At 35.1% G+C, this 22,309-nt stretch overlaps 2 protein-coding genes and 1 pseudogene across 17 annotated transcripts in view; 1 reads left to right on the top strand and 2 right to left on the bottom strand.

Moving 5' to 3' along the window:
- TMEM126A (transmembrane protein 126A) overlaps positions 1-21,780 on the bottom strand; it is a 1,099,470-nt gene extending 1,077,690 nt beyond the window's left edge. Inside the window, exon 1 of the mRNA XM_050755909.1 lies at positions 21,771-21,780. The gene's annotated coding sequence lies outside the window, so the exon portion shown is untranslated. The remainder of the gene's footprint in view (positions 1-21,770) is intronic.
- Positions 1-22,309, top strand: part of DLG2 (discs large MAGUK scaffold protein 2) — a 2,230,265-nt gene that overhangs the window by 1,049,236 nt on the left and 1,158,720 nt on the right. The window lies entirely within an intron of this gene.
- LOC126935720 (60S ribosomal protein L9-like) overlaps positions 1-22,309 on the bottom strand; it is a 62,241-nt pseudogene that overhangs the window by 11,943 nt on the left and 27,989 nt on the right.

Genomic DNA, 22,309 nt, shown 5'->3' with positions numbered 1-22,309 from the left:
TCTGCCTGTGTGATCAAATGAACTCTGCAGTTGAATCTCTCATTTGGCTTCTAGGAGCTGTCAGCTTCAAGAGCTTGGAGATGCTGCTAGTCTCCAGTGACAGCTCCCCAGCATTCCCACAGCTACTCTCTAAAGCAGGTTGGTTTTTACAATTACATGTGAATAAAAACAACAAAAAAAGGAACAAAGGGGAGTATTTTTCAGTCTCAAATAATTTTATATTGATCTTATATTTCTTTTTACCTTTGAACTCTGAACAGACACTTCTTGATTTCTTTATTGTTTTTACAAAAAGATGTATGTGGGAAGGGGTTGCAGAATTTGCTTATAAAGGTCAGAAAATCCTAACTAAGTAAATCAGGTATTATATCTCAGAGATCAGGAGATTGAGACAAAGACAGAGCAAAGGTGGCACTATAATTAACAGGCAGTTGCAGGAAAGGAAGGATTCATGCTGTGCAATATGTAATTTGGAAACCAAATGTTCTTGTCAGAGAGACCTGGCCTTGTGCAGAAAGCTATGGGGGCTGTTCTAGACAAATGAACTGACAAAACCTGCTTAGTGTGCTGTAGAATACTGGTCATCTGTTCTCTTTTTCAATCTTGGTCACAGCCAGACTATTATTTCACTCAATTATGCATTTAACAATTATTGATCACCAACTATTCATTGAACACTTTGCTAAGCATAGAAACACAAAGATGAATAATTTAAAAATCTTTGCCCTCAGGTTGGTTTCTGTTTTATAAAGCAGTTAAACATAAAACTGATATCTTTCTCTCCAACCCACCAAGTGACTTCTGAGACAGAAACTCACATAGGTTGTCATGAAAGTAGAGAGGCTCTTCAAAATTCACGCAAGTTTCAAGAAAGCTTCTGAGCAAGACTTGAAGTATATCAGGGTGGAAGCCATTTCTAAGCAGAAGATGTAGCATGTGCAAAGATGTGAAGATAAGCAAAAATACATCAGGAAACTTTATACAGTTCTTACAATAAAAGTGCATGATAGAGTCAATATTGGTATATAAAGAACAAGAAATATTCCAGAATAATTTGGAGTATAGTTAAGTTATTAACTTCTTACTGGAAGAATTTTGAATCAACAATTTGTTTAAGGGTCAGTTTGATTAAGGAACATACAATCAATTTACACAAACATCTAAATCTCTCAAGGGCAGAGATTGTAAACCTTTTTATTTTTATTTTTGCACTACCAGCATGCAATATAGTGCTTGACATATAGTAGGTGCTCAATAAATGTAAAACTTGGAATAACTTTGACAATGTTGAATAATTGATTTTAAAGGAGAAGGATAGAGAGAAAGAAGGAATATTGGGCTCCTAATCTATGCCTGGTGCTGTGTTAAGTGTTTTACAGGTGTTATGCTAATTAATATTCACAATAACCTCCTCGGGGGTGTGTGTATATATATATATATATCTCTTGTCATTTTTCAGAAGAGACATTTTAACTTTTGGGAGATCTAGTAATTTACCATTGTCACTGATACAGTTTGAATATGTGTCCCTGCCAAAACTCATGTTGAATTGTAATCCCCTATGTTGGATGTGGGGTCTGTGGGAGGTGTTTAGGTCATGGTGAGGCATTCTCATGGCTTGATGCTGCCCTTGCAATAGTCAGTGAGTTCTCATGAGATCTGGTTAAGTGTGTGGCACCTCCTCCCACCTCTTTCTCTTGCTACTATTTTCACCATGTGAAGTGCCTGCTCCTGTTTCACCTTCTGCCATGAGGAAAATCTCCCTGAGGCCTCCCCAGAAGCCAAGCAAATGCTGGCTTTTGCAGCCTGAAGAACTTTGAGCCAATTAAATGTTTTTTCTTTATAAATTACCCAGTCTCAGATATTTATGGCAATGCAAGAATGGTCTAATACAGTTACATAGCTAATATCTGGTGAGAGGCAAGATTCAAACTCAGGTCTGTCTTTCTCCACAGCCTGTGTTTCTACTTTTGGGTACAAACCTTTGCTGAAATTTCTGCTGCAATACTCTGGGGGAGAATGCTACAAAATTTGTTCATTTATAATAACAGAATAATATGGAATTTCATAGTTAGGTACTAATTTAATTTTTGTACTATATGTTGTAAATTCTGTAAGAGTTCAGAGATGAAATTGGAAATTAGAGATTTTTCTGTTTTGTGGGTTCAAGAAGCCTTACATACAATTTACTACCAGCAAATGATACAGGACACAAAATACATAAATAACAACTGAGACTGTTGAATAAATGATTGTGCATAGCCTTGTGTTTACAATGAATGTTTCTGACATTACCAATGTTAGGTTGCTAATACACTGTGTTCAGATGCTGCTCCTGTACATGTTCCTCTTGCATAGCTCCTCTCTGCTAGTGCAGAGCTGACTTTGTGTTTCCCTACCTTCAGCCTTGTTGCTGATTTTATAAGCAGTGCCTTTTTCATTTTAATTAATAAGGACTGGATCTTTACTTTCTTTTTTTTTTCCCTCTGAATTTCAGGCCAAAATATGTTTTAGCATCACATATCAAGAAGCTCTGCCACCTTCAGACCTCTGAGTCATGGGTAGTGACTGGCTCCACCAGCTTTCTTCCCTAAGTCCCACATGCTTCCCAATGTACACATTTGCTGGACGAATCAATGATGTGGAGGAGGATTCCAGATACATGGACCATCCCATCCCACTGCCTGTACAAGCTACCCATGGCTTCCCTCCCACCCCAGCTTTCAAAAGTTAGAAGTGTTGTGTCTTGAAGCAAAGAGGAATCATGCTCAGGACCTTGTTGCCGGGGGTACCAGAGATAAGGGTTCCTCACAGAAAATGGTCTGCTTCTTACTCCACACAATGTAAATTTGGAAACCACTGATAATTTATACGTATGTTCTTTTAATATCTCCTAGTACTGTTGAGAGAAGACCATATTATTTAATGCAGGGGCAACACACCTGCCTTATATTGTCTTCATAATAAAAGATAATAGATCTGAATCACCCAAACTAGTCTCAAAATAGTTGACCCTCGATACATAATAGCAGACACTTTCGTAATTATTATGATAAAAATGATAAAGACAATGGTGATGAAGACAAAGAAAAATACATTCTATGCTTGGCACCTAATTGTTTATCCCTGACCTAAGGATCCCACTAAATTTCACATTTAAAATTTAAGAGAAAAGAGAAAATATTGGATTAGAAGACTGCACCTGTGGTTATTCTCTTATAATCTAAATGACTAGCCTTTCCAAACAACATGATTTTCTTTCACATGTTAAACTATAGTCTGGCCCATCATGAGAAAGATACAAGGTTCATGAATCAAAAAATTTGTCAAAATTTCGAATAACCTCAGACTTCAAATTTTCAACATACCGATATTTTTAGGAAAATGTGTGTCACTTGGGTCTTGAATAAGGGTAATGTAGGCCAACTTTGTTTCCATCTGAAGTTTCAATATTTTTATCATTTTCCTCCAATAGAGATGAGGTCTGGCTTTTAGTTAGGAAATCTATTTCATGGATCATAAGATTGTGTTCTCAGAGTACCTGGAAGTTGCAAGCAGATGCTCCCAGAAGAAACCCCAGACTTGATTTGATTTCTAGGTGACACATATAGAGTAACCTTGAGTAGAGAAATAATGTAATTATCCCAGTCTTGATGGGAACTAGTCATACGTAATGCAGAAGCAGCTTGTTCAGGAAAAAATGGAGCAGCCATTTGGTAATCCAGCCCAATTATGGTTTCCAGTTTCTAGTGCAGTTGCCAGTAACAAGTAATCTGTGGTAGAGAGTAATCTGTGATGAATAGTGTCCTAGGAACATGCACTGGCTTCAGGGGGAGTAATATGAAGTTTTAGATGTTTCATTCTTCAAATTTTTAAGGACTTTTGACTTGAATAAAAGGTTGACTCTCTTCTGAGAGGTAACTATTATTTGATAATTTTGTCATGCTAGTCTTAAGATGAGGGAATGGTGTGGGTTAAAGCGGGGAGTGCTTGCACTATTTGACCTGTGATGTTCGCTGAAAATGCTGAGGACCAATAAAAGGAGGAATGTCCTGAGGAAGAGCTTGATGAGTAAATCTTTAGTCCTTAGTTTCTGTCTCTATTAAATGGGAATGATAGTGAAGCTCTTGGAGGATTTTTGTTAAGGTTAATAATAATGATTTGGTAGACCTCATACAGTACCTGAGCAATAAATGCTTAATGTATGGGAACTCCTAGTAGGAGTTATAACTACAGTAGCCATTCTGACCATTGTTCTAATAATGATCATAAAAATAACATAAATAATCATGTTATGATTACATAGCAATTGTAAGATGTTTACAAGGTTTTAGTGTGTTAAAGTTTTATATGTATCAATTTAGTTACTGAAATAACTTCTTGAGGAAAAGTGTTGCTATCCCATTTTAGGATTACTTGTAAATATGGTGGTGGTATTAGTGACAGTGGCTGTAATAACATTAGGAGTATTATGATGGCACTAATGCCTCAGATCCTCTGTAGAAATAGTCATGGTATAAAAGAAAAGCAGGAAAATACACTGCTGAACTTTCTCAAGTTCTTGAAAAATAAAAACAAAACAAATCAGGAAAGTTTTTAGAACTGATACGTCACCTCCTGATTTCTTCCCCCCATCATTACTCAAGTAGAAGAATCCAACACATGGATGTCTGACCATATCCTACATTATTCCAAGATTATCTGTTATGGTTCATTACTCTAGTAAGCATCTCAATAAATAATCCCTGAGTACATATTATGTGTGAGCATTTAGTAAGGCATTGAAGATACACAAATAAATGTACTGCAAGCACTGGACTACTTTAGGACCCAGCAGAGAATAATGTTAAGAGAATAAATGAATTACAGTATAATATGTGTTGCAATACTGAGGTAATTGCACAACACATGAAGAGAAAAAATGTTCTCATTATGGTGGGAAAGCCATATGTACACTATGGTGGTAGGGAAGAAGCCGGTGTCTATTTTAGACTGGAATAATTTGAATTAGGTACATTGACATTGCATTTGTTTATTAAATACTATGTGTATGCATTGTATTAAAAACAAGTAATTGAGGTTGTAACTATTAAAATGTATGTAGTTAATATTTCTCAAGAATTCAAATGCAGAAGAATGATGTACAGAGTTTAGACCATGAGATCTGGAGTAAGAACATCCATGATTAACACTAAATCATTGAACCTCTCTAATCCTTCCCTCATCTGTAAAACTGTGTAATATAATAATATTTCTCTGCCATACTTTCAACGATATAAGTGATCCATGAGCTATAAAGTGTTATACAAGCTAGAAAGTGCTATGTAAGCACTGATTATTATTATACATAGCTGGAAAGATCTGGGAAGGTTTCATGGAAAGAATTTTCGTTGAGTAGAGTTTAATGAGTAGAATTTTGATAGGGAGGAAGCAAGTTTGTGTCGGGGAGATCAGAAAGCCTCGCAGTTCCCTCTTGAAAAAAGGTGGGGTCATTACTTTGATTATCCTCCACATGGTGGAGGGAATGGCATAAGTAAATACATGTAGGTAGGAAAACTCAGGACAAAGTTATTAATAGTTGGGATATATCCAGTCATCAGTAGGGAGTCATTCAATGATAAGCAGAAGAGCAGCATAATCAAAAGGGTGGTGTTTGGGGTAGTACTCTTCATACAATTGATAGGATCCCCTGGAAAGCAGAGAGACTGAATGCAAAGTTAAGAGGCTAGAGTTAATAAGGGCCTGCACTAGCTTGGAAGCTATGGAACTAAAAAGGAGGAAGTTGATATAAGGGATACCACAATGGTAAAATTTCCAGAGACTGGTTTATCTCTCAAGCTTCTCTATACCACCATAGCCAGCATAGATTTGAAGGAGTTTTGAGGAACTATCACAGTGGCTGATATCCTCCATTTCTGGCAAAACTGACCTAGAATATACATGGCATTCAAACTTTCCATGTTTAGGTCTCAATTCACCATTTTGATCCTTCAATTCTAAGCTATAGCCATAGTAAATATTTCCTCATTCTTTGACCATGTCTAATGTTTTCTTTATGCCATTTCTTCTGCCTGGAATATTAGTTCCAACCCACATAGAATGTTCTCATCCATCAATCACAAGCTCAATAGTCACCTTTGCTATGATGCCTCCCTAGTTCTCCCCTCCATTTCCGCGAAACACCTAACACGTGTTGCTAGTCCCATTGATTCTCAAAATCAGTGTGTGCAAAAGTTGATACTATTCAGTAAGCAGGACTGATGTATGAAGTTTTCAGTCCACTGTGGGATTAGACTCTTATGAAGGAATCTGACTTTTGGATTTCATATCCAAGAATGTTTGTAGTCAGTCTGATTACACTCATAATACCCAATATCAGTAAATCTGTGCTGCTGTGAGAGCATGTTGTATAGCATTCTATATAGTCATATACTCCTATCAAGAAAGACTATTTCTGGTGGTGAACTGGAAGTATACTAATTTACCTATGAACGTTGTGAGAAAAAAAACTTAGGATAAAGTACTTCCAAAATATAATATTTTTTTCTCTGACATAAAGGAAGATACTTTCTATTCCCTTAATCATGCTAGGTTTTCCAAAGATTGCTTTTGTAGCAAAATCTAAATACAAAGCAGCCTATTCTCTGTGGACAAACTATTAAATCATAAACTATATCAAACAATGCCCCCTTTGATGTGTGAAGTGGGAAAGTGGAGTCCATACTTCTTCACTTACTTATTGACCCTTAAGGAGTCCAATAACAGCTTCAAAATGCTGTACTATTAATGTACAATTTCAACAAGCAACTTCCTATTTATAGGTTACTCTGCTGGGTATGTAGAAGTTTTCCAGCCTAGTGTGCTAACAGTTTTCAGCTTGGCAGTGTTCTGAGCAAATAAATCCCTCCTGCCACCCTTCCCCCAAGCATCTTATAGCCACACACTGTCACCCCTGCACTATTCCCATGACACAGTTATTACTGATACTGGTCTTAAAAGCCCCAGCAGCCCACTTGGATGCTTTGCGCAGGTAATTGCAAATACCCATTAGTAGGAACTGACCAACCAATTAGTGAGTCAGCCAGCAGCCCCTGCTTTTAGTTCTCTTCCAAATAGCTCATACATTTATTTCTTTCCAAGATCTTATTGGTGACCTCTTAGCAAGTTTCTCTATGTGCCTAAATTAATTCTGACTTCCTATAAATATTTGATTCAATTAGTGAGTGAACAAATGAGGCATACATGGGAGGCTCATTTATTTTTCAGGCCAAAACACCAATCTATAATACGGTGATGTTGCTCATTGGGGAAATCCATCTATTCCTTCTCCATACTCACAACTAGTGCTTATCTTTTTAAAAACACCGTAATCTTCAGCATGAAAATAATCTCCTAATTAACCCCCAGGTTCCAGACTTCCCATTCATTCTTCTCACAGTAGCCAGAGTAATTTTTCTACATTTAAATTTTTTATAAAGAAACTTCCATAGTTTTTACTCTGTTATATTTAATAACTAAAATATATGTGTGGAAATGATATAATATAATAATAAAACCGACACCATGAGCCCCTCCTCCAAGTTAAGAATTAGAATAATGCTATTACCCTTGAGGGTACGTTTTACCATTCCCTAATTCTATTTAAGTGCTTTCATCTTCTGCAATTTGCTTTTCTCATTTATTAATGTTTTTAAAAGTCATCCCCATTCTTGCATGTAGTAGTATATTGTTAATTTCTACTCTGTGCAATATTTCTGGGATAATATTGATTCATTTATCCATGCTCTTGCTAACAGATATTTCAATTCTGTCCAATTTTTGCTACTGCAAACAATGCAGGAGCATTTATTTTTGCACATATTTATTGATATCAGTACACAAGAGTTTACTTAGGATTGAAATTACTAGGTCATGTGGTTTTCACCTATTCAACTTGACAAGATCACATCAAATTGTTTTCCAAAGTAGTTGTAGATTCATCTGCCTACTAGAAGTGTTTAGGAGTTTGCATTGTTCATATCATCAACACAAAATTTTATCAGACTTATGAAGTACAAAATATCATTGAGTTCTTTCTTTATATTTTCAGAATGAAGAATACTATTGAGATTTTAAAAATGTCTTTATGCAGCATTCATGTGTCTGCTTCTGCAAAGTAATGGTTTATTGCTCTGTGCTTACATCTATATTGTATTATCTTTTTCTTATTGGCTTTTAAGAGTTCTTTGTATCTTCAGGATACTATCCACTATTGATCATAGATGTTGCAGATATCTTCTCCCACTTTGTAAATTAAGTTATTCATTTTAATATGGTCAAAATTATTCTTTATAGTTGATGGATTTTCTGTGTTATTTAAGCAATATTTTCCTATCCCAAGATCATAAAGATATAAAACTAATATTTTTATATTAAAGTATTTAATCAGTCTGGTGTTGATTCTTTTGTATTCTTATTTTCCAAATAACTAAATATTTCTCATAGCAATACGTATTAAATAACACTTCTTTCTTCTTCCCCCTTACTTATCTGCAATGCTCACTTTGTCCTATATCATATTTCCATACTATGTGAGCCTGTTTCTATGTTCTCTATTCTGTTTCATGGTCATCTTGTTTATCTCTGTGCCAAATCAATACTATATTAATTTAAAATTCTTTATAATAAATTATTATTAAGTAACAATTTAAATTATTATTAAAATGAGTCTAATAGATCAAATTCTTCCATTTTATTTTTCCTCAGAAGTGTCTTTGTTTAGGTTTTATTCTTTCATGTGCATTTTAGATGAACTTGGAAACTTTTGCAAAAATTCTTATTCGGATTATTATTGGAATTTCTTTGAACCTATAAGTTAATTTGGGAGGATTGATTTTTTATAACATTGAATTTTTCTATTTATAAATATAGACTATTTTTGCATTTATTTAGATCTTTAATGCCTTTCAATAAAAATTTATAATTTCTTAAATATTTCACATTGAAAAAAATCATTAATTTTGAAAAACTTTTGAGAAATTTTTTATCAGGCCTCTTCATTTTTGTTGTTGTTATTGTTGATAAAGAATAGTATCTCTTTACTCCTGTATGTATTGAAAGGACAATTATTTTTCTCCCCTATTCTGTTAATGTGATTACATTGATTGAGGTGTGCTAGTTCAAGCAACTTTGTATCCCTAGTGTTGTCATTTTCTCTTTTTTCATTCTTTTATTCTTACTATTATTTTTGTTTTAATTTTATTAGTCTGCTATTATTATTAACTCTACTTTTGGGGGTTTAACCTGTTGTAAAATAAATATTTCAGATGGATGTAACATTGACCTCTGCCATTTTCTTTTATGTTAACAATTTAAATTACAATACATTTATACATTTATTTCAATATATTTTAGGTGCTTTGGTATTACATAATATATGATATGCAGTATTTTAAATTAACATTCCAACCCATCTATTTACAAAGATTTATTTGTTTGAGCCAGGTTATTTAGAATTTAAAAAAATTTCCCAAAGAATTCTTTCTTGTGTTATTAATTTCTAATTTAATAACATAATACCTAGAAAACTTGTTATGGTAACTATCCTCTGAAATTTATTTTAATTTAGAATGTCATGAATATTTTGTCAATATTCTTTGTTTGCCTAAGGAAAATGTGTGTTCTGTAATTACTGGATGCAAGTTTATAATTATATTCATTAGGTAAGTTTATTAATTATTTATATTTTTCAAATCTTCTATACCTTTACTAAATTTTTACTTACATCATCTATCAATGTGTCAAAGAGGTCTGTTTACAATCTCCTTCTTGGATAGTGGATTTGTTGATGTTTTAAAATATTTTCTTTATTATTTATTTAAACATTTCTCATGGCTATTTTAAATTATGTGTCTGATAATCTTAAAATCTAAAGTCCTTGTAAGTCTACATCTGTTGTTGTTTCTGCACTTTCTCACTCATAGTATTCTGTTTCATCCTATCTCCTTGATGGTGATCTCGTATTTTTGCTGGACTTAAATAGTGGGAATTTTCAGGGTCAACATGGAGATGTTTTCTTCCAGAGAAGATTAGATTTGGTTTTTGATTGGAGCCAAAAGACTCTTCTGAGTTGGAACCACTTTGGTCTCTTTTAAGAGTCCTGCTTAATTTTAGATTCTCAAATTTTCTGATCTCAGACCCGAAAGAACTATTTTTCCTCATGGCATGCTAGCTTTCATATTGCTACAGCCCACTTTTCTGGTTTTAGTTGATAGGATTTTGTGTGTCATTTGGTTTGTTCTTGCTTATTTTTCTCACATTCTTACATGGCTGAGATTCATTAAAAGGATGATGGTTAGAATTTATTAAAAACATCGATGTATTATAGCGGGAGTGCCCACCAGAGTGAGGGCCTTGTGTTCTGTAATGATGGAAGTGGTAACTTTTTAATATAGATTTTGATCGTGTTGCTTCCCCACTTCAAAATCTTCCTGTAGCTCCCAGGATTAAGTACAATCCCTTTAGCAAAAGCATCAAGACCCCGGGTTCAACCTCTTTGGACTTCTCCAAGCTCCTTTCTTTCTACTTACTCATATGAACCTATATGCTCCTCCCCAAATAGTTACAATTCCCTGAATATGACACACTTTTTAAAGACTCTTTCTGCTGCTTCAGATGCTTTTTACTATTTATCTACCAGGATACTTCAGCCTTTAAGTTTCAGTGCACAGATCACTTCCTTTTTTTTAAGTGTTTTCTAACCCCCAAGAATAGTTTAAGTGCCCTGCTTTCAAATTCCTATAACTACCTACACATACTTATTTTAGCCTTTACAACACTGATTTTACCTATTTTTGAAATCACATTCTTACGGCAAAGGCTGCTTTTGTTTATTCCTTGATTTCCAGTGCATAATACTTGGGGTGACCATATGAATTAGGTTTCCAGTTGTGTTAGGTTTCCAGAAGAGTCTTGTTGTTTACCTCCCTTCTTCCCAGTGTATACATTGGTAGTGCTCACTTTTATTTTCAAAAGTGCCCATTGTTAATGATGAATTATATGGCCATCCTAATAGTCTAATGTTTGTTGAATGAATGAAAACATTAAAAAAAGGGAAGCAACAGATGCTGGAGAGGATGTGGAGAAATTGGAATGCTTTTACACTTTTGGTGGGAGTGTAAATTTGTTCAACCATTGTGGAAGACAGTGTGGCATTCCTCAAGGATCTAGAACCAGAAATACCATTTAACCCAGTAATCCCATTTCTGGGAAGACAGTGTGGCGATTCCTTAAGGATCTTGAACCAGAAATACTATTTGACCCAGCAATCCCATTACTGGATATATACCCAAAGGATTATAAATCATTCTACTGTAAAGACACATGCAAACGTATGCTTATTGTGGCACTGTTTACAATAGCAAAGACATGGAACCAGCCCAAATGCCCATCAATGATAGACTGAATAAAGAAAATGTGGCAGGTATACACCATGGAATACTATGCAGCCATATAAAAGGATGAGTTCATGTCTTTTGCAGGGACATGGATGAAGCTGGCAATCATCATTCTCAGCAAACTAACAAAGCACAGAAAACCAAACACTGCATGTTCTCACTCATAAGTAGGAGTTGAACAATAAGAACACATGGACACAGGGAGGGGAACATCACATGCCAGGGCCTGTTTGGGGGTGGGGAGCTAGGGAAGGGATAGCATTAGGAGAAATACCTAATGTAGTTGACAGGTTGATGGGTGCAACAAACCACCACGGCATGTGTATACCTATGTAACAAACCTGCATGTTCTATACATGTACCCCAGAACTTAAAGTATAATTAAAAAAAAAAAAAAAAGAACAAAGGAGGAAGAACTAGATGATGATATCTGATTCACATTTCTAGCAATGCTTCTTTACAAAAATTATTTACCTTTCTTGTGCTTTAGTTTACCCATTGGAAAAATGAGGGAAATGTTATCTGTCCACTTTAAAATGAAACTAACAATAATAAAACTTGAGATACCTTAACTTTATATTGTGTTTTGAGATGTGTTAAGCACCTTCTCAAAAGTGATTTCGTTTGTCTTCATAATGACAGTGCAGAGGTAGGCAATTTTAGTGTTATTATCATCATTTTTCATTAGATGAGATGCTAATTCTCAAAGCCTAAGTGTTTTACCAAAGATTATACAGCCAACAAGTAGTAGTAAACTATATTGTGGGTTTTCTGATTTAAAATTTAGTACTCTTTTCATTTTAGTACATCATCACTGTGAGATTTTATGAGAGGCTTCAGTTAAATTATTCTACTGGACAGTGCTTTGTGAATTATAGAAAGCCACCACACTGTATGGTCATGCAACTAATAGTGCTAAAATTCACCCTCATCATTATTTTAAAATCATCATCCTAACAATACTTCAGACAATACCCCCGCCTATTCAGTTATCTCATTTCAAGTACTTTGTTTACTGAAATGATGTTTCATTGTACATAAAACAAATTTCAAAATTCAGTCCCACGAACTTTATAGTTTATTAAATTGGAAAGTAAATGCTCAAACTCATTAGGTTATCTGTAACTGCAAAGACCAGATTTTCTCAACTGAAAATTGGAACCTAAGCTCTTCCTTCCTACAACTGCCCCACGTTTTTACCTTGCTGATTCTTTCTTGTGCTTCTTATCTCAACCCATGTAACCTTAGATTGGTCTTCTCTGATCCCCTTTGCCATTCCAGTCTGAAATAGATCAATCCTGTTCTTACTTTTCATAGTACTTTTTGTCATATGTAATAAGATCTTCATTTGCTTACTTATGTCTGTCTTGATCACTGAATGGCAAATTCCATAAGAACATGAACCTCATCACTATATATATTTTTCTTTATCATTTATACCCAGAATGAAGTCTGGCATATGTTGAGTGGCTATTGTTGAATGATAAATGACTGAATGGAAATATTACATGGGGTACTGGAATGAATAATTTTTTTTTTTACTGATGTGATCCTGAAATTTTCTCTGTGAGTAGGGATTTTAAAAATTTAATAACCCCACATAATTCAGAGACAAAATATCATAGGGCCCTTTTTAATCAGGTCACCAGCCTCTATTTTGTGGTTTTTGATATATAGCAATATTTTAGATGGAAACAGAGAGCAGCTCTGTCCCTTTATGACCCCTAAAAACATAAATGAAACTGGACGAGTATATGCTATGACAGCCAGCCTGGATACAACATTGTATAGCTAAGGACTGTGTCCAGGTAAAGATCATTGTTAACTTACTATCCTGAATGACAAATTCGGTTAACAAATAATGCCTTATTGAAAGACTGTATTGTTTACCTAAAATTGAGAAGAATCATTAGCTACCTGGAGAAATAAAAACCACATTCCATACCTTTAACTTTTCAGGTGACCAAGAGTAGTAATTAGTAATTAGTGTTAGATGGTTCCGGTAACTCTGTTTGCGTCCATGTCTGTATTTATTGAGGGTATACTATGTGTACAATGCTTGTGTTAGATATTGATCAATGTTACTTTTGCAAATCAAATTTATGTCATGTTTAATGTGGCTATTAGACTCATCCGATAAAAATAAACCTACATTTATTTTTCATTGGTTCCTCCACCCCAGAATTACAATTATGACACATAATACTTTTCATGGTTTTCACAAAACTGTCATTCACAACAATTAGAAGTGACAGAATAAATCGGCGGGGGGGATATTCCATTGAATTTGTATCATCCTTATGAATTTGGTGCCTGCTTGAGTGCTTGGCTGAGGAATTAAGTGTGGCTTTCACTTAAGGGTTCTATCAGTTATGTTTATTTCTTTCTTACTGGATTAACTCATGAAAAATGAAGAACCATGGCAGGGCTCATATAGCTACTTTCAAAGTCCTGTAACAGCAGATGTGGATTATAGCACAATTGATGTAACTGCTATAGCTGCTATAGCTGAATTGATTGTCCAGATGGTCAAAATGGCAAGACAAAATGACAGTAATCATGACACATCTTGTGTTATATAGCATTCTTCATCTTATAAAAGTCTACCACTCACATAATCTCAAGATGACTTTGTTATCATAACAGCTTTGTTAAACACACAGGGAGATATTTTAAAGATCAACAAACAGGTAAAAAAAAAAATGTATATATATTTGTCATTCACTATTTAGCACCTACTTGTCTAACTCCAAGACAACTGGTCTCCCTGACTACAGTTCACTTCACTGACAGAAAGATTGTTCTAAATGCAAATTTAATCTGCTTTCTTTATTATGTAAAACCTATTTCTCTCTGTTGGTATTAGTCAAAATTCAAACACTATAACATTTGTCTATAGGCACATCATGATCTAGCTTCTCCTTACCTCTCTGACCTTGATTTTAATTGCCCCTTCCACAAGTGTGTCAGGCTTTTACATGTCTTCTTTTGCCCACACAGTTTCTTCTGTTGGCTTATGCTGCAGTGTCAGCTCAGACATTACCTCTTTCATAAAGCCGCCACTGACAGTCTCCACCTCTCCCTAAAGATATGATTTCCCCAATCTTCCCAGCCTCTATTATTTTATATCAACACAGCACTTATTGGTTTATAGCTTGCTTCTACTTACTGGACTTATTGTCCATTTATTTTCCTATCACCTGGAAAGGTTCAAGGCCCATACTATGCAATCAAAAGATATTTGTTGAAAAAATTAATAAATGATTGAATAATATACAGTGCTAGTTATCTTATGTCACTGAAATTGTTACATATTCACAGTTGTTTACTGTTGATCAAATGTGTTCATATCTCTTATTCCATCTGATTACAGAAATAATGTAAGATCCATAGGCAAGGTCCCATTTTACAAATATGAAAGAGAGGATCAGTAAAAGTATTATAAATGACTGCCTCCAACTTGGTAATCATATGATGTCACTTCAACCTAAGAATGTACTTTCTGATGTGAGTTCTCTAAGTGTGATCATTAGCTGCTCTTAGGCAAGGAATCTCCATTGTTAGGTTTAATGACTTGAGGTAGCAAATTTTAGAGTAGTAGGGTCTGAAAGAGATTGAAGCATTCTAAAGAAGGATAAAAAACTTTTAATTTGTATCCTTCTCAGCTCATCATTTTGTCTTGGCAATTAGGCATTGTATCTGTGGTATTTAGTAAAAGCAGTGAAACAACTATGGCAATAGTAGTTGATAATTAGTGAGTGATCACTGTGTGCAGGGCACCATGATAACTGTTATGTGTGTTTTCTCAATTAACCAGCAAAATAAATTATTCTAATAGATACCATTTTCTTCACCTTACAGTTGAAGAAACCAAATCTCAGAGGGGGTTCAATACCTTGTCCAAGCTGAGTAGCTAGGACATGGAAGAGTCAGCAATTCTCTCCTCTGAAGGGAACTGGCTGTATCTGTTAGCCTAGTCTGAAATTTTTGTGGGAAATTGCCATTAACAGAGTGTCTCCTTGATGACTTAGATCACAGAGACTCTTTTCCTAATATAGTTGTGATAAACTGTTATCTGGTGTTTTTTAAAATATCTCATGGTATTATTTAATATAAAATATCCATATTTCCTTCCTGATTTGGTTTTCCTGAACATCCTGTGAAGTCTTAGTTCCTCAAGAGAGAGCAGTTGTCCTGATAGTGTTGCTAGGAGAATTCCAAAATAGATCAAGCCAGTCCCCAGCGTCTTGCAGTGTTCTCGATCAGCCCAACTGCCTCACGGAGCACCACAGTACAGAGTTGTTCAACAGAAGCTTGATCATTTATATTTGCATTTAGAAATTCATGAGGTTCCAACTGTGTACCCCATTTTATAAAGATATATGAGCTGCTATCCATGATTAAGAATTTACATATTGGAATGAACAAAATCTTTTTTGTGAAGTGGACCTGGGCTCAAATCACAGCCACACCACTTACTAGCTCTGGTGTATTGGGCAAATGATGTAATCATTCTGAGTCCAGATTGTGTCATCTGTGAAAATTGAACAAATAAAAATTATCTTATGAAGTTGTAAAGACAAAATGGAATGTGTGTATGTGTATATACATAGCAGTTGCTTAACAAATATTATCACTCCTTTTTATTTAAAAAAGTTAAAAAGAACATAACCATATTATAAAATATTTATGAACTAAGAAAAGAAAAAACATTACCTTTAGTCTTACCACACAAATTAAACTACCACTCTAGCTTTAGTGTATTTTCTTATTTTCATTTTCACATGAATATGTTTAAATCTTTCCTTTATATAATACTTAGTATCACACCACAAACACTTTCCACATTGCTAGTCATCATGGACATTATCTACTAAACAACTTAGTCATTCCACTCCTAGGTATTTACTGAAGAGAAATGAATGCATATGTCTACATAAGTCAATGATGACTTCTCCCTAAATGTTCATAGCATTTTATTTGTAATTGCAAAATGGTGGAAATACCCAAATATACATCAGAGGGTTCTCCTGAAAAAAAAAAAAATTGTGACACTTCCATACATTGAAATACTATTCAGCAACAGAAAGAAATAAACTATTGACACATGCAACACAGAGGTCAATCTCAAAATAAGTATATCAAATGAGGAAAACCAGGCTAAAAAAGAGTACATACTATATACTTCCCTCAATATGAAATTCTAGAAAACTAATATTAATCTGTAATGACAGAAAGCTTGCTTGAGGATGAGAAAAGTTGTAAAGGGAAAGAGTACAAAGGAAACTTTTGAGAGCAATGAATATGTTCATTATCTTAATTAAACTAATGGTTTCATAGATGTTTGCATGGCTCAAAACTTCTAAATTGTACACTTTAAATAGGTTGTTGTTAGTCAATCATTCTTCAAAATAGTTGTAAAAAATAAAAATGATGTATCTTTTTGAAAAAAAACTCACTGTAATGGTTCCGTTGCATCATTATTTTTACAACTCTTCCCATCGCTGTATGTTTAGATGCTTCAGATATGTTACTAGCATAAACAACATTGCAATGAACATCTTTGGCATAATAGTATTATATAGTCTTTGCTTTCTCTTTGGGGTCTACTAATGGTGAAAATATCTTTCTTTGGGCAAGAAGGGCACAGAAAAATCTTTGTAGTCACTCCTCATTTAAGTTTCTTAAGAGGTGGAGTTATGTGTATAGCTGAATCATCAGCTATTTTAAAAAATGATTTTAATTACTGGTTTCTTGGCATCACCACTTGGGCCACTGATAAAAATAGTAGCATAGAGGCACTTGGGTGACAATTAGAGTTGTAAAGGAAAGAGTCTCAGGCAGGAGACCAATAATGATAGAATTTTAAGCTTCTTCAAGCATCTGACCCCATCAGGCTTCCAGGGACCTCATGAACTGTCCCTGTTCAGCTGTATATGCTATTAATCATATTGTTCAATAGTTAACAACCCTGGTTGCCCAGTCACTACTCAGCACTTCCTTTTCCTCTTAGCAAATAGCGTTTTCTCTATTGTAGATGTAGAAACTGGCAAATGGACCTTTGTCTGCTGTCTTTAACATTCATCATTTATTCATACAATAAAATAAACATTTGCTGACCTCAAACTATATGCCAAAACTTTGATTGGTACTAAGGACAAAACTATTAATAACACATGGTCCTTGGCCTCAAAAATTTGACAGTACTATTTGGGAAACCAGTAAGTAAATAGTAAATTTGAATAGCGAGTGTTTAGCTCAATTAGAGGCATAAACCATTGGGAAACATATAATGTATTTATGTGTGTGTGTGTGTGTGTGTGTGTATATATATATATATATATGTATGTATGTCATATAACAGATGCTGGATACACATATCTCAGACTAATGTGTTAAGGTAGACTTTCTAGAGTAGGAGGCACCTGAGTTGATAAAGAAAGAAGAAAGATCCAGGTAAAGAAACTTGACAGGAGAGGGAGGAGAATATTTCAGGCAGAGGAAACAGCATGTATGAATTCCAGGGGGAGAAAAGGTACAAAAGTAATCTGTAGCTATGTATGACTGGGATGCTGGTCTGGGAATGAATGACCTGTGCTACACATTCAAGCTGCTACCCTTGCATTGGGCCACCTCTCCCAGAAAAGACGAATAGGCTGAAACTATAAAAGTGGGATTGACAAGGCCAGGGAAGCAAAGATGAGGAGGACAAGGACACCGTCGTCAGGTCCTGGAGGCCAGGCCAGGGGAGGGACTTACCATTGACCTGGTGGTTCAGGCCTCCACCATTGGCTTACCCCTTGTTCCCTTTATTCATCAGTAGTGGAGTAGATTTTGTGTCTGTCAGTGTAGGACCTACCAATCCACCTGACTTTTCTTCCAAGATAATTCTGGTTTAGGTCACTATCTGGAACCTTTTATAACCTAGTGATATAACTATATTGATGAAATTGTCATGATTTTTAAAAACGTTTGCTTTATTTAAAGGACTCATAGGAAGTATTAAGGGCAAAAAATCCTGCTAAAAACATTAAAAGAATATTTGTTACCTGGGTGCAAAAGTAATATATGCTCACTACAGAATAATAATAATTAGTATTTTATGATATTAGTATGCTTATAGAAAAGTTATAAAATATAAAAATATAAGGAATAAAACAAATATTACTGGTAATATTTAGAGGTGGCATCATGAAAAGCTTTTTCCTTCAGTATCATCCACATATCTCATTTTATGTGTTCCATCAGTGCCCCACTGATAAACATTGGATTACTTCCAGCTGTTTGCTATTATAAATATTGCTACAGTTAAAATACTTACATATATATCTTAGCATACAAGTATTAGTATGCCATAAGATAAATTTATAAATGTGGAATTGTTGAGTTAAGCGCGAAAAAGCATAATTCTAAAGGATTGCATAGAATAACCTATTCCAGAGATATATTTAATTACCATACCCCCTATTGCTGAACATTTAGATTGTCTCCAAATTATATTCTTATAGATAATTTAAAATATTCTTAAATACTGAGATTGCTTTGGGCCTAACCTTTAAATGCTGCCAGTCCGTGAGTCATTTTATGTTGGCAAAAGATGCTGGAGTTTGGCTAATTCGCTCAACATCCTCTCCTAGTATATCCAATCACAAAAAAGGGAAGGCAGGGAATCTGATGATCCTATTTGATTACCAAATTATCAGTAATCAAAGGTTTCATTTCCATATTTTTATACATATTAACTCATAATTTTCACCCCACCTATGGCAGAGGTGTGTTAATCATCTGCAGTTGGAGAAACTGAGGCCTAGTGTAATGAAGTGCCTTTCCCAAGGTTTCCATTTGCTTGGGTTGATCTTAACAGAAGTTCATCAGATAGCACAGTTTATATTTTTCCAATCACATATGTCTTCTCACAAAAATCTGAGAATTATGGTGCTTCTTTTGTGACTCAGAGACAAGATAGTATCTCTCTTTTTAATAAACAATAACACTTAACAACTATTGACTATTATTACTACTTCTTAAGTAATGTTTTTAGCACTTTATAGGTATTAACTCATTTAGTCCTCCAAACCCACTGAGATAGGGTCTATTATTGTACCCAATATATAGATAAGAAAACCGAAGCACAGAGAGGTTAACTAATTTACCCATGAACACTTACTTAGCTCTTGAGATCAGAATGCAGGATTCAAGCCAAGCAGTTTTCTCTGGAGTCAGCATTCTAAACCACTCCAATGCATTGCCTCCCAGAGACTTTGTGCCAGAAACCAAATGATAGGTGTTGTCTTACTATATGTAATAACATCACGTAGCATTAAGAGGCAGTGTAGTGATCAAGAACACAGATTCTGGAGCCAAACTGCCTCTGTTTCAATTCAGGGTCTGCCACTTACTAAATTTGTGGCCCTGTGCCACTTACTAGATGTGTGGCCCTCTTTCCATTTGAATTTCTTTATTTAAAACATGGAGAGGATAATAGTAAGTACCTCATAAGGTTATTATGGGAATAAACATTTACATAGCACTTGAAACAGTGCTTGGCATATACTTATCACTATTTAAGTTTTTGTTTAAGTGTTTGTAGTTTGATTTGTCATCTGATTTCTGTCTCACAAAGCATACTCTAGAAAACCGTTATCTCAGTGTCAACCTGAAGTGACCAGACACATCCACAGTGTCTGGCTTTGTCAAGTGGCCCTACTCGCCATGGATGCCATGGCAAAAAAACTGGGCCCTGAGGCTTCATAGTATCTTATATTTCTGTGAGATCTGTTTTAAAGGGAAAAATTAGCCTTGCCAACTTTCCAAATTTAGCCATAACTGGGTCACCTAAAAAAGTAGTGCAGTGTTCCCTCAAGTAACCTTTTGCTTATGTTAATTTTATATGAAGTGTTTCTCACCGAATCTTAGCACGTTGTGAATTTCATGAGTCACTACTTCAGCAGATAAGTGTGTGAAGAGTGCCTTTTCAGAACCATTGCTGGAGGTGGTGCAGCTTGTTTCTGTCCTAGGTCAAGTCTGTATCTCTAGGGACTGTGGTAAAAACAAACACACAAACAAAGAAGAAACAGGATCAGATATGAATGTGTTTATTTTTGTCTTTTGTGTTGTAAAATCTTCAAGAAGGAATTTTGCCTTGAATGAGTTGGGCCACGTATCTAATACTGCTCACTGGCCAGTGCCAGGGCCTTTGCTAGGTGCTCTGAGTATAGAGAGGAGTTGGATCCTGGTCTTGCCTTTAAAGTCAAAAGTCAGCATAGTCTCCTGTTGCTCACTGCCTCTGGAGAGATGCTTATAAGGAACTGTCTTCAATTTGTGGTTAGAGGGTGCTTTTCTCGAGCCTGTCTTGACACAGGAATTGTTATCTGACACAAGGCCTTCTCCTTAGGTCACCAAACCAAAGAAAAGGTTTTCAGAGAGCCTGATTGTTAGAGTCATGTGTTGTGTCTGCAGTAAAGAACTATTCTTATCTCAGAGGATGAAGGATGTTGGGGTGAGGGGAGGCCACTAACACTTTTAGAGCGCTTACCAGAGGCCACATACTATATTAGAGATTAGGTGACCTTACTTCAACCTTGAATTAACTCTGTGGGGTGATTGTCTCTTTCATTAGATGTGGGGATCAATACTTACTAGATAAATGAGAATAACTTGATTAAAGTCAGAGATAGGAGGAGGTAAAGCCTAGAATTTGAATTTAGATCTGTCTTGCTCTAGAGTCCATGCACTTCCCATTGTAGGAATTATATTCATTTAAAAAAAAAGGAGTAAACTGGATTTAGAATGTTTGAAATCTTGACCCGAGTCCCTATTTAATAAGTTCAGGAGCCAGAGTATGAAATTTTTAAAGTCCACTGGTCTCACTTTCCTGCAGAAATGACATTTACTGTTCTGCTCCCCTGCCAAAAAAAATCTTACATCTTTCCTTATGAGAACATCATTATAGCCTGTTCTAGTTTAGCTTAAGCAAGGTTGTGCATCAAGAAGTTGAGGGTTTTATGTGGCTTTCTCAACTTTACAGGGTAGAAGAAAGGACTTTGGAGCCTCGTGGAAATAAGTTCTATCTGTATACTTGCCTCTGACTCTCAAATGGAGAGAATACCTTGTTTAGCAGTTGGCGTAAAATATATAATAGCTATTGTAAATAACTTGAATTATAGTTGTGGCTCAATACATTTTAAAGCCCTTTCTCTTTTAGAGTAAGACATCTGAGTGACTCACTATCTCAGTGAAAAGGGCTCATCTGAAGATACTAAGCATATAGTGTGTCTGGCTGCTTTAGATGCTTGAATAACACTAAAATAATAATAATAATAATAAGCTCTATGGCCCCCTGCTCTTGATGACCTTGGATCCTGGATATGGAGAAATAATTAAAAAGTAGAAATTATTTAGAAACATATTAAATACTTTCAAATATGACACTTGTAGTAAATAAAACAGAATTCAGAGACAGTAGCGACTGATACACGCGAGGGTCCAGGGAAGACTTGCTAGGGGGAAAGGGTTTGAACAAGTCTTGGGGCAGAATTGATACTACACCACCAGGTAGAAAGAGGAGCTTAATGCATCAATGTCTCCTATGACCTTTCCCTTCCCCTTTTTATTTTCTTGTTTCTATAGCAAAAGCATAGAGACCTTAGAGAAAAAAGCATTTTGCTTTTCCTTCCCACTCCCCCTTTCATAATGCTAGTGCACTTGTTTTACTTGAATACAGAGGCATTTATCTTCTTGTCAGCTGTCCAAAAGGAATTTAGACAGTTTCACTTGTGTGTCACAATTGCCATTTAATCTATCAATTAATTTTTTAAAATTTTATTTTGCAGCTTTGCAATTGTATTTATTTTAAAGAAAGATGGAAGTAAAGC

Source organism: Macaca thibetana, chromosome 14, assembly GCF_024542745.1.
Source record: "Macaca thibetana thibetana isolate TM-01 chromosome 14, ASM2454274v1, whole genome shotgun sequence".
NCBI classification, from domain to species: Eukaryota; Metazoa; Chordata; class Mammalia; order Primates; family Cercopithecidae; genus Macaca; species Macaca thibetana.
Note: the sequence above shows the minus strand (reverse complement) of the source record. Positions and strands in the feature narration are given on the sequence as shown.